General features: G+C 44.4%; 1 protein-coding gene across 2 annotated transcripts in view; it reads right to left on the reverse strand.

Moving 5' to 3' along the window:
* The window catches only part of plxnb2b (plexin b2b), a 130,858-nt gene extending 120,579 nt beyond the window's left edge, over window positions 1-10,279 (reverse strand). For both annotated transcript variants that reach the window (XM_080504313.1, XM_080504314.1), the window contains exon 1: window positions 9,974-10,279. The gene's annotated coding sequence lies outside the window, so the exon portion shown is untranslated. The remainder of the gene's footprint in view (window positions 1-9,973) is intronic.
* Between the last annotated feature and the right edge of the window lie 717 nt (window positions 10,280-10,996).

A 10,996-nucleotide genomic window follows, 5' to 3' on the forward strand; every position in this document is an offset into this window, starting at 1 on the left:
ACAAGTGATGTACACAGTAGAAATAATGAGCGCTCTGTAATCCACACTGGCTAAGGGCTCTCATGCGTGCACACACATGCACAGGGGAAGTGGATACACAACGATGAACTAGAATAACCGCAGTCTGAGAACTAACTGAAGCTAAGTAATCGACAGACACACAAGGACACAGGGAAGCACACAGACATAAGCCGAGCTCAGCTCAAGGACACAACACCCACCTTGTTAGGAACAGGCCAAGGGAGGTGCAGGTGAGATTGGATCCAGACATGCTTGCTCAGAGATAGAATTGAATTATTGATCAGCCAACAGATTGTGTTATGAGGAATTCATGGATTTACTCCTCGGCTGACCATCTCCCTTAGGCTGTGAGACAAACTGCATGCGGACACACTGTACATGTATACAATTGTGTGTGGTGTACATAAGCGCCATGGAAGGTGAGGCAGGCTTTCCCCGGTCAAAGTCCGAATTATTTTCTGTGGGCAGAGCAGCCAATGTGAGCTCACACTTAGACAAGACAGAGCAAACAGTGAATCGATCTCGCTCACTGGGGTGATGCATACAGAAGGAAGGCCTCACCCTTGCTGCGCTGAGAGGGCTTTAACTGCTCACACACAGAGTGGCTTTTTCATTGGCACTCAGGCACCAGCACAATCCTCAGCTCTTAATACCACCAATGGAAAAGAAGGAAATGGGATTTTTATTTGTCTGGGCTGCACGGGTGGTCTGCTGCTGCTAATAATGCAGTGAGATACAGAGTTGAGCTTTACTTGTGTTCTATTATTACCATAAACACGAGCCATCATAAGGTGTGTACTGCTACACAAACGTAGGGCTGTAGTGTGCTGCCGTTCAACACTTCCTCATGAGTGATTTGCTGCATGAAGAAACTGGACAAAACAGTTTTGTTTTTTTTAACGTAATCATCTGGTTTTAGAGCTTAACTTCAGTTGTCAAGGGGAAGAAGAAAAAAAAGTCTGCTGACATGTGATGTGTTGATACCACAACTTTACACAATTAGGACATAGTATGCATCACATGCTTCTCTTATCCTCCTGATAAATGCTCTCACAGTTTTGACTTCACGCCCATGTACCAGCAAACCCTTTAAAGCTTAAACATGTGGTCAATAGTGCTGCTGAAATAAATCAAAGTTCCACTCACTAAAATCCAATCCAATCAGATTTTCAACATTAAAGCAAGGGACATGGTACTTAGAATCATACCATATTCAATAATCTCGTTGGGTTTTAATGACTGAAACTTGTTTTGTTCACAACATATGTGAGAAACAGATGTGTAGCTTTTGTCTGCTGCTCAGGGGAGATACTGTTTTGTTTTCAAGTTGGAAAGTGGAGAGACACATAGGACTCCAGTGGGACCGAGATGTGATTTAGCTGTTTCCATTACCCAAAGAGGAGGCTGACTCTGTATTACTAATTAAACAACAGGCACATAGGAATTTGTCATGACATCCTGAAGGCAGACTAAAAACAGGGAGTTGTGATGAAACAGAACAGAAACTGGTTTACAAAAAATAAAAATAAAAACCACAACCACTAAAGGACAGAGGAAAGAATGAGTGTATGGCTGATCTCAACAGGTTTGCTTAAAGAGATCCTAATGAAAATCTGCAGCGGTGGGATGCTCTGTCCTGGTCATACCACCAGCCAGAATCCATCCACCAGTGAACAAACTACAGCAGACCGCTTACACCCCACTTTGCTTCAATCTGTTATTGGAACACTGCACATTTCTCCTCTATTTCCAATTGACAGAGGATGAGAGTAGAAGGGGGGAAATGTCTCCTGGTGAGACTCGTGTGATTTGGGGATCCAATTTGGCAGCATGTTTTCTGTAAACAGTGTAACTGCAGCTTGTTTTCAGAGAACGCACTGGAGAGCAGCATTAGACGGTTTGCTGTGTGGAGAGGAAAGAGACAAGGTCTTGGTAATAAGGTTCTGTAACCCAAGCAGCAGATCTACTCGGGCTAATGACTGTAATTAAAAAGCCAACTTCTATTGAGGGACGTGACGTGGGATTGGCTTAGACAGGACGTAGAAAAGCCATACTTGGGAGAAGGAAGTAACCACAGGGCTGAGTTTTAAAACTTTCAGGCTGAACAAATCGGAGCACAAGTGGTAAGCGAGCATGTGTTATGAGGGCTAGTAAATATTTAGGCATTCTTACAAGGGCATGTGGCTGCGACTCTGATGTCATTTCTTGTAGGCCTGTCATTTGCTTTAGTTAGAGGCTAAAAAGCAACTGTAAACACCGATCTGTCAAAAGAGGAACACTGGGAAGCACCGGACCGAAATAAACCATGTAAGAAGAAGTTATCTGCGTGACCATCACATGCGTGAGTCACCATATACAAATTCCACCACAGTGGGGAAAAAGGTAGAGAAAAGGAGAAACAATGTCGACGTGATTTGCAGACACCAGCATAAATTATCTCACCACTCTCTTTTTGGCTGAAAAAGTCGAGAAGGGAAACAAAACTGAGTAGCTTTGAGGCTGCCCAGATGAGTCAGTGAGGAATAATGCATGTCATCACGACTGCGTGAATAGGAGAGTGAGGCTGGGGGGCAAGCGCAGACACCCAAGACATAGAGCTATGATGACACTTCCACAGATCTGCATTTCAGAAGACAGCTCCGAGCCCCGAGCGAGTTTGAAGCACCAGGATTAATATCCACGTAGAATACAGACACACCGAGTGTGGAAAGACAAAGAACAGAGTAGCAAAAAAAAAAAAAGAAAAGAAAGAACTTCAACCGGAAAGAAAAGTTACGGAGAAAAGGAGGAAAGATAAAGAGACTGCTGATGAAGAGAACAAGAAAGTACATTCAGGAATGCCACTGCTAAGAGGAAGCTACAAACACAAAAGCAGCGGGTCGCTCTACATTATTCCCGCACATGGGTCATGGTTAGCTGCTGAAGCACAGGTTCCTGTATATCATTACCAAACATGAGTTGTGCACACTCATACGAGTCTGCTCTTATTCCATCACATTGGTCCAACTCCACAAGGTCAATGGCAAGGTAAAGACCTGACTCACACAGATGCCTTCCATAGATCTGCATAACAACAACAACAACAACAACAACAACAACAAAAGCATCCAAAAAAACTCAGCAAAAATCTCAGCTCTAGAAATAGAATGTATAAACAGTTTCTGTGAATTTTATTTGTTTTTGTGCATTTCCCGACTGAATCATTCCATTTCTGAACTGGATCGCTAATTCTCATATAGATGAAGGGGGAAACAAATCATCTCTTGAAATATGTAGAGTTACCTAAGCAAAGATAAACCTCAGATTAGCAGTCCCATATTTCAGTGACCATTGACAACTAGGAAAATGTCAGTCTGTAAGGTTAAAGCAATATATTTGGCAGGATTATTACAGCTGCTGAGACTGCTCCCAAAGTTACAACGGTCTGTCAGTTTACAGATGAGAAGCAACAGAGCCGGTGGCATTTAACTAGATTCACAGTAACTTTAACAATCCCTGTATGAACAGATTTTAATAGGTCCCTCTTGCATCATAGGCTACTGAAAGGCCACAGTGCCCACCTCATTTAACAGAGACAAGGACACGCTTCTGACAAAAAAAGAATAATTTTAAAAATATAATTTCATCATAAGATGTAATAAAGAAGGATAACCTTGCCTACACATTATATAATCCAGCTTTATAATAAAAGTTGTGCAGTTTGGTCTGAATGCATTGGAGATGTACAGACTAGACACATGAAGTCTTCCTCTATTACATTAATGTTAATCGAAATAAGCAACTTTTTTAAATACAGCTACATGAATCACATTCATGTTTTTAAGACACATGTTAAAGAATGGCAGAGAGGTGCTACTAACAAGCACAGGTATCTGCCAAATCTCATCTTTGCACCATTAAAACATGCCCGGTTTTAAATTTGGAAAAAAACAGACAACTGAGAGACAGACACCCAACCTCCAGCAGTGCTGCCACCCCCATGTCCACTTCCAGGTGCCAGCAGACTTCGGCATATGCCACAGTTAATAAGGACAGCATATGGTTTCTCAAGATACATTATTGGCATTGCTATTTTGGAGCTCATGCAAACACACTTCATATTTATGTTTTCACATTTCAGTTGTGTTTTTTTGTTTTTTATTTAAACAACTGGTGTTTAAAATAATGCAAAACACCCAAACTCAAATAAAAATTATGAATATGAATATTGATAACAATAACAATACATTTTGTTAGCACCTTTCAAAACAGCCCAAGGAAACTTTGCAATACAAAGGTACAAAAATACAAAAAACATTTTGAATAAGCGTCAATAATATTTGATATTACAGATGTGACAGTCTGGCGACCTGTCCAGGGTACATCCTGCCCTTGCGCATAGTAAGCTGGGATTGGCTCCAATGCTTCACGACCCTGCACGGGATAAGCGGTATAGAAGATGAATGGATGAATATTTGATATTTGCTTGCAGTATTCATTTTTCGTGATAACCAAGAGCTTCTGTCTGCTGGTAGCATAATAAATTATATTAAAGTGTGGTCATTTTAAAATAAGGTTGCACAGGTCTCTGCAAAAGTTGAATATTCGTTCTGAAGTGAGTTACTTCCTCGAGCGATGATGACCATTCATTTCCTCAACAAAGTTACAGTTAGACAGACCATCCCTCTTTGTCTTCCTTTGTCTGCCACTTTAGCTTCTCCCTTTGCTCACCCAGGTTGGGCTGACCTTCATCTCCAGCTGCTGCCAGTGGACTGACCCTTAATGCATCTGTCACCCAACAATTCTGGCTGAGCCACACATTCAGTCTTTCATAATTAATAGCCCGGAGTACATGCAAAAAATGTTAAATGAACAGGGCCAATACTCGACAGAAACTACCACATTAACATAAACCAGCTGGACATCACATTAGCTGTAAAGCAGAGGTGATAATTAAAAATGATCTTGGCGTGAGTAAATTGGTCAGTTTGAGGATTAATAGTGAAATGACTCGCAAAGATAAAAATGAACTGCACACACAGGTGCCTTAGCAAGAATTAAATGGCACTCAACACAGAGCAACTCTCAGTCAAGAACAAAAGGTGGTGTGAAACTGCATTACAGGTGAAATAAGTAGCTCGACACGGTTTCCATCATTCTGTGGTTACTGTACGCCCAAGTCCATTTCAAACCACAGCTCTCTGAGAAAGATATATCAGCAAGCTGCCAAATCCTGCACAGGCACCCTCAATTTGCACAGAAATGAAGCTTTGACTCATCTTCAATATGTCAGAGTCTGAGAGATCTGAGTCGTCTTTTCATCATAAAGTAAGGGCGGTGGACTAAACATCACCAATCACGTTACTGCGATTGAAGCAGGCACGACAGACTTCTCTCTGAAGTGTTTAAACGGATAGCATTTTGATAGCAAAATGTGCCAGACTCAATTACCAAAGCAAAAAAATAAATTAATTTGCGGCACTCTTCTCTGCTGCCAATACACACCTTGAGAAGAAAACATCTGACGAAGATTTCCCAGGACAATAAATCAAGGTGATCCCTCAGCCTCATGTTTGCCGATGAGTTTTCGGATACTTTCTTCTATGGTGTTAGGAATCATACCTGAGGTTTGTTGTGTATTTTTGCCAGACTATGTACCAGGGCTACAAGGCATCTCTATTGTTATGAGGAGATGTCAAATTCCTCTGTGACGCCATGCAACCAAATCTCAAGAAAAAAAAATGACATTGACATAATACATTTTAATAATGTAGATATGAACCATATAGAACACATGCTCCCTTACAAAATGTTCAACATACCAGAACAGAAAATACCTTTCATATCTGTACTTCTGCCAGGCACCAATGTACAAGAAATTAACAAAACTGGAAACAAAAATGGCTGCTTGCTTGACTTTAGGCACCAAGACCACTTCGTTAAAAATGAGACTATAGAAGAAAAAGTTATTTATATAGTTAAAAACACAATGATACATGTGATTATAGCAGGCAAACAAAAAAAAACAACTGCATTCCTTGAAACACCTGCATAACTTCATATGCTTGAAACGTCTTGTCATTGTTACACAAACAATGGCTTTCCAGGGGAAGGTCCGTCGTCACATTGATCCAGCCAACAATCTAATCTGTAGTCCATCGCTGGATTGTCCTCATAGTTTAAGTCATAATAATAACAGCAGCCAACACAGCTGATGTGCAACGAGAATCTGAATAACTTCACTCAAAAAAAAAAAAAATCTAATGTATCCACGGTTTGTAAATGTTTGCAATGGAGATGTGTTTCCAGTACAACGTTTCTGCTTCAACCCACCAGCTCAAATGCAGTCGAGAGGCAAGTGAGAGGAAATAGTGACTGAGGTAAATATCTGTATTCTGTAGCCATCTCTGGATTTCTCACCTGAGCAATGTCAACACTGCTGACAGTCAGCACTACAGTTGTTCCCAAAATGCTCTTTGAACAGCAGAAGAGATCATGATTTCCTTGGGGCTACCATTTTTAAAGTAGCCGCCTACCTCTGTAAACCTCGTATCCCACCAGCTTTCTCCCTCTCTGCCTTCTCTCTGTCTTTCAAGATACTGGATGTCTCAGTTATGCGGAACATCCTGCCCACAACCTCTCAACTAAGCAATTAAAGCAACTCCCTCCCCACGTGAATCATTTAGCTCTTCCAGGAGTGTGAGCATGTTTACAATATGCATCATGTTCCCTTACTCGTGCTAAAAGCGAGGCGAGTGAAGGAAAGAAAAGTCACAATGGCGAAAGGGAGGAGGTGAAGGCAGAGAGCAGGCAGTGTGGGCAGCAGTGGGAAATACCCACATGACTTGGCAACAGCAGGAGAAGAAATGATGTCAAGATGGTTGGAATGCATGATGTGCCTGGTCGTGTACTTGATGAAAGACAGTGTGGGTTCACTAAGCGTCAAGGTTGTTTTAGAGGTAAAAAGGAACCCCCCCGCTGAGCTACACTTGACCATAATGTTTGGGGCTGAAGTGCTCGACTTGGAGGCGTGCGGAGAGACCAGGTTAAAGCCCAAACAGCACTTAATGTAAAGCTGTATGAAATACTTGGTTGGTGGTGTGGAGTGCAATGATGTGTCATCTTCTGCCAGAGAGCCTGTGTCATAGCCCGCTGCTAGAGAAATGATGACGAGAATTAGAATGGTCGCACCAAGTACGTCTGCTATACATCTGCTTTCTTATTTGGGATCTGGGGCCAATTGGACTGAGTCGAGGGAAGAAGAGTTGAGCAGTGAGGTTGAAAAAGGTTTATCGTATGAGGGCTAAAAAAAAATAAATCAAACAGGTATGTAAGCGCCGGATGAAATGAAGAAAGGAGAAACCATTGAGGCGACAGTTGAGGACAAGGCCATGAAGTCCAAAGGTAAGGGTGGCGGCTGTAAAACCCAGCGGAGATAAGAAATCCACCTCAGCATGACGACTGTTCATCACAAGATAATCCCCAGACATGAATAGACGAGTCTGCCTCCAATGGAAATCATATACCCCAGAATCTTCACTTGTCTAATGCCAGGCTGACACTCCCTTGCTGTAGCTGCAAACATGTCCCTGAAATCTCTGTGTATCTTAGATAAGCAACAAGAACAAGGTACAATGTATGACCCTCTCTCTCTCACGTGTGCTACTCCTGATTTATGACCAAGTTGACAAAATCCACTTGGAAATGTCAGTCAAACACTCGCTAACTTAACCCATTTCAAAACGAAAGTAGAACTAACAAAAACAGCAATGCTATTTTAATGGAGATTACATTCAATGATTAGTACAGGCTGGAAAGAGGGAGATTAACTTGTCATTTAAAATGAGCCATTTGCAATAAACTAGCGTCGGACACATTTCTTCAAGTATCACATTGTTTGGTGATGGATTTTTGTGTGTATGCAGCAGACGGGAGGTATTGTGATTACTTGTTGCCGATGAGGATTACGGTTGCATTTCCAAAACGAAAATGACAAAAATCAGTAATCCGGCTCAAAGGAAACAAGAGACGACAGACGAGTTCAAATTCGTGTGCCCTCATAAGCACTGTACAACTGTGAGACGTGAGCTTAGATGAAACAACAGGTTTGAACTACCTGGGAAAGCTGAGTGAGACTCCAAAGTAAAGGATGAACTTCAGCTCACCCAAACATGTGGAGGTTTAACGGCTGAGCGCTCGCTGGCCAGACTTTCACTGCCTCCATTTCTGAGCTGGTCAGAAGCTATTTTACTGGATCTAAAAATACACAGAGTGGATCTCATCACAAAGTTTCATTTTCAGAGCGAGTGGCCTATTACCCAAAAAGAGGCAGGGAGGCGGAGTGGACTCATAGAAATGCTGGCTTTGTTTGGCGTTTGCACCCTTCACTGTGTATTACAGAGCACGAGCTTGCATTTGGCTTTTGGGATTGTTTCGCAGAATACCAAAGCACTAATATGACCTGAATGAGAAATGCCTTCTGTTCTTCTGTGCTGAAGAAGTGTGGGATGCTTGTTGTCTTCACCCTTGCACGGAGCGGGAGAAAACATTTATCACCACTCTCCTCGGCAAAGATAAGGTGTCTCTATTTATTCATAGCAGAGGCGATAAACACTGAATGAAGCATTGTGGGGCAGACAGAGGGTAAGAAGAGAGAGAGATGGTGGAAAGAGGAGAAGGACATGGAAGCAGCTCAGGTTTTCAATCGGTTGTGTGTCCGTGTGAGCAGATGGCATCAATCCCTGCTGTAGTCAAGAGACTGGAGGCTGACCACCCCCCACCCCACCCCTGCTATAGCCCCCTCCTCGCCTCAACTTCTACTACCATCAGCCGTATTTCCTGCCTTCACGTGCCCCTTCCCTCCGCTAATCCATTCCCGCCACGAGGCTGCATGGTGTTATTTAGTGGGAATAATCCCTCCCGGAGATGGAGCATCCTACATACAGTAGATCTGCCGACAAGGGGCAGAGGATGGCAGGGGGGAGGTTGCAACAACAACAACAACAACAACAAAAACAAATAAAAGGACGATTTAGAAAGGCAACAAGACAGTACAGTGGTCTGTTGAGGGCTGCGCCAGGGACTGGGAGATACAGACTGACAGCAAGGCACAGGAGATTCAACAGGGACATGAATAGTGCTTCTGTCTCCTTGTTCTCCACAAGAGAGACAAGGCAGGAAGAGAGAAGCAGCAAGAGAGGGAAGAAAAACAAACAGGAAAGAATTGCTCACTGCTGTTCTTGCCCCCTCTGATGTTGATGTACAATCTACTGTCCAGAGGAGGGGTGGTGGGGAGGGTTGGGGACGGTGGGGAGAGGAGGGGAGTGTACAGTTCACGTGCTCATTTCTCACTGAAATAGCCTGCGCGCAGTGACAGACACCTCCGTGCGGGGCGATAGGGCAGACGCTCTGTCTGTATCCCTCCACCCTGATGAAATGCACGGTCCGGGGAAGAAAGGCGAACAGGAAACAAGAGCATGTCTGGAGGGGCTTGGCTTCCCTCGTCCCTCCCTGCAAACAATCAGCCGTTGACTTGAGAACAGGGGAACAAGTTTGCGAGCAGTCATGAGTCGCCTCGAACACCACGAAGCGTTACAAACATGCATTTCGTAACTCCTGTACAATAACGCCGCTGTATGGGGAGGGGGGGGGTCTCACATGTTCAGGAACAACCACGGTACTTCAAGAGCGTTTCGTTCTCATTAGGTTGCTCCCAAAAGAATGTTTCATTGTGAGGGGATTTCGAGAACTTGTTTGGGAAAACACGCCGCTCCAAGTACAAATAACAGGAGGAGCGTCAAAGGCATGGAGACGCTTTACGCTCCGGTACTATATCAATAAGGCGTAAAATAACCGATTAAAACTTTGCGCTCATGTATACCAGGGTTTGAAATAGATATCACGGATAAAATGGCAAAAGTAAAGAGTCCCAAACCCGCTTGGACAGGAGACGTCAGCTTTCCCCGGAACTCACCTTGAAGGAAAAACAGCGAAGAGAGTAGTTGCACAAAACAGTCCAAAACACTGGCGAAGCCACTTGGTCGAATAAAAATTTAAAAAAAATAAAAAAAATATGTCCGTAAGCAAGTTTACATTTTATTCGCCCCGTGCGTCCTACGAAGGGGGGGAGGTTCAGAAAAGGCACTATTCCGTAGGAAAACGGGCTACTTTGTCGCTTATTCCCGTTGAGAAGCGACACGGCTAAGTCCTCGACTGAAAAATAGAGTCTCTCCGGTTAGATTATCTGGAGTTTCTCCACGCCCAGGTGCCGAGTCACATGGTAGCCTAATTTCCAGGTGTGTGTCTGTGCGTGCGTGCGTGCGCGCGCGCGTGTGCGCCTCCAAGAGCCGAGTCTCAGTTGGCAGCAAACACACCTGTGGGATGCGCTCAAGCTCTCGCCCCGACTGTCATCGCGTCGGAAAGCCCGCAGGTTGTACCGAGAGAAAACAGGGACGAAGGAGGGAGGAGGAGGAGGAGGAGGAGGAAGAGAAAGAGAAGGAGGGGGGAGGAGGAGGAGAAGAAGAAGCGCGCACTGAAGAGGAACCGTCGCGATCGGGAAACCGGAGGAAGTATTTCCAATTCCTACCCCCCCCCTCTCTCTCTCTCTCTCTCTCTCTCTCTCTCTCTCTCTCTCTCTCTCTCTCTCTCCCTCCAGGCTGAAACCACCCCGAGTGCGCGTTTGTGCGTGTGCGCGCAGTGAGAACAAGAAGGGAAGTTGCGCGTCGTCTGTGCGCCGACGCGCAGAAATATTTCCGCGGGCGGCGGGAGAGCGGTGGGAGCGGTGTGGCGCCGCGGCAGCCCCGCGCTGTGCTTCCCAAAAGTGTGGACCGGATCCAGTGGGCTGTGGAGGTGGGAGAGGGGGGGCGGCTGGCTGGCTGGCTGGCTGGCTCCAGGTCATTCCAGGCCAAACTACAATCACCGGGAGTCATTTCAAAATGCACGGGACCAATAGTTTTGATGTCACTCTTAGTCCCGCCCCGTCGGGATTAACTGTGTT

Source organism: Blennius ocellaris (assembly GCF_963422515.1).
Source record: "Blennius ocellaris genome assembly, chromosome: 11".
In the NCBI taxonomy this organism is placed as follows: Eukaryota; Metazoa; Chordata; class Actinopteri; order Blenniiformes; family Blenniidae; genus Blennius; species Blennius ocellaris.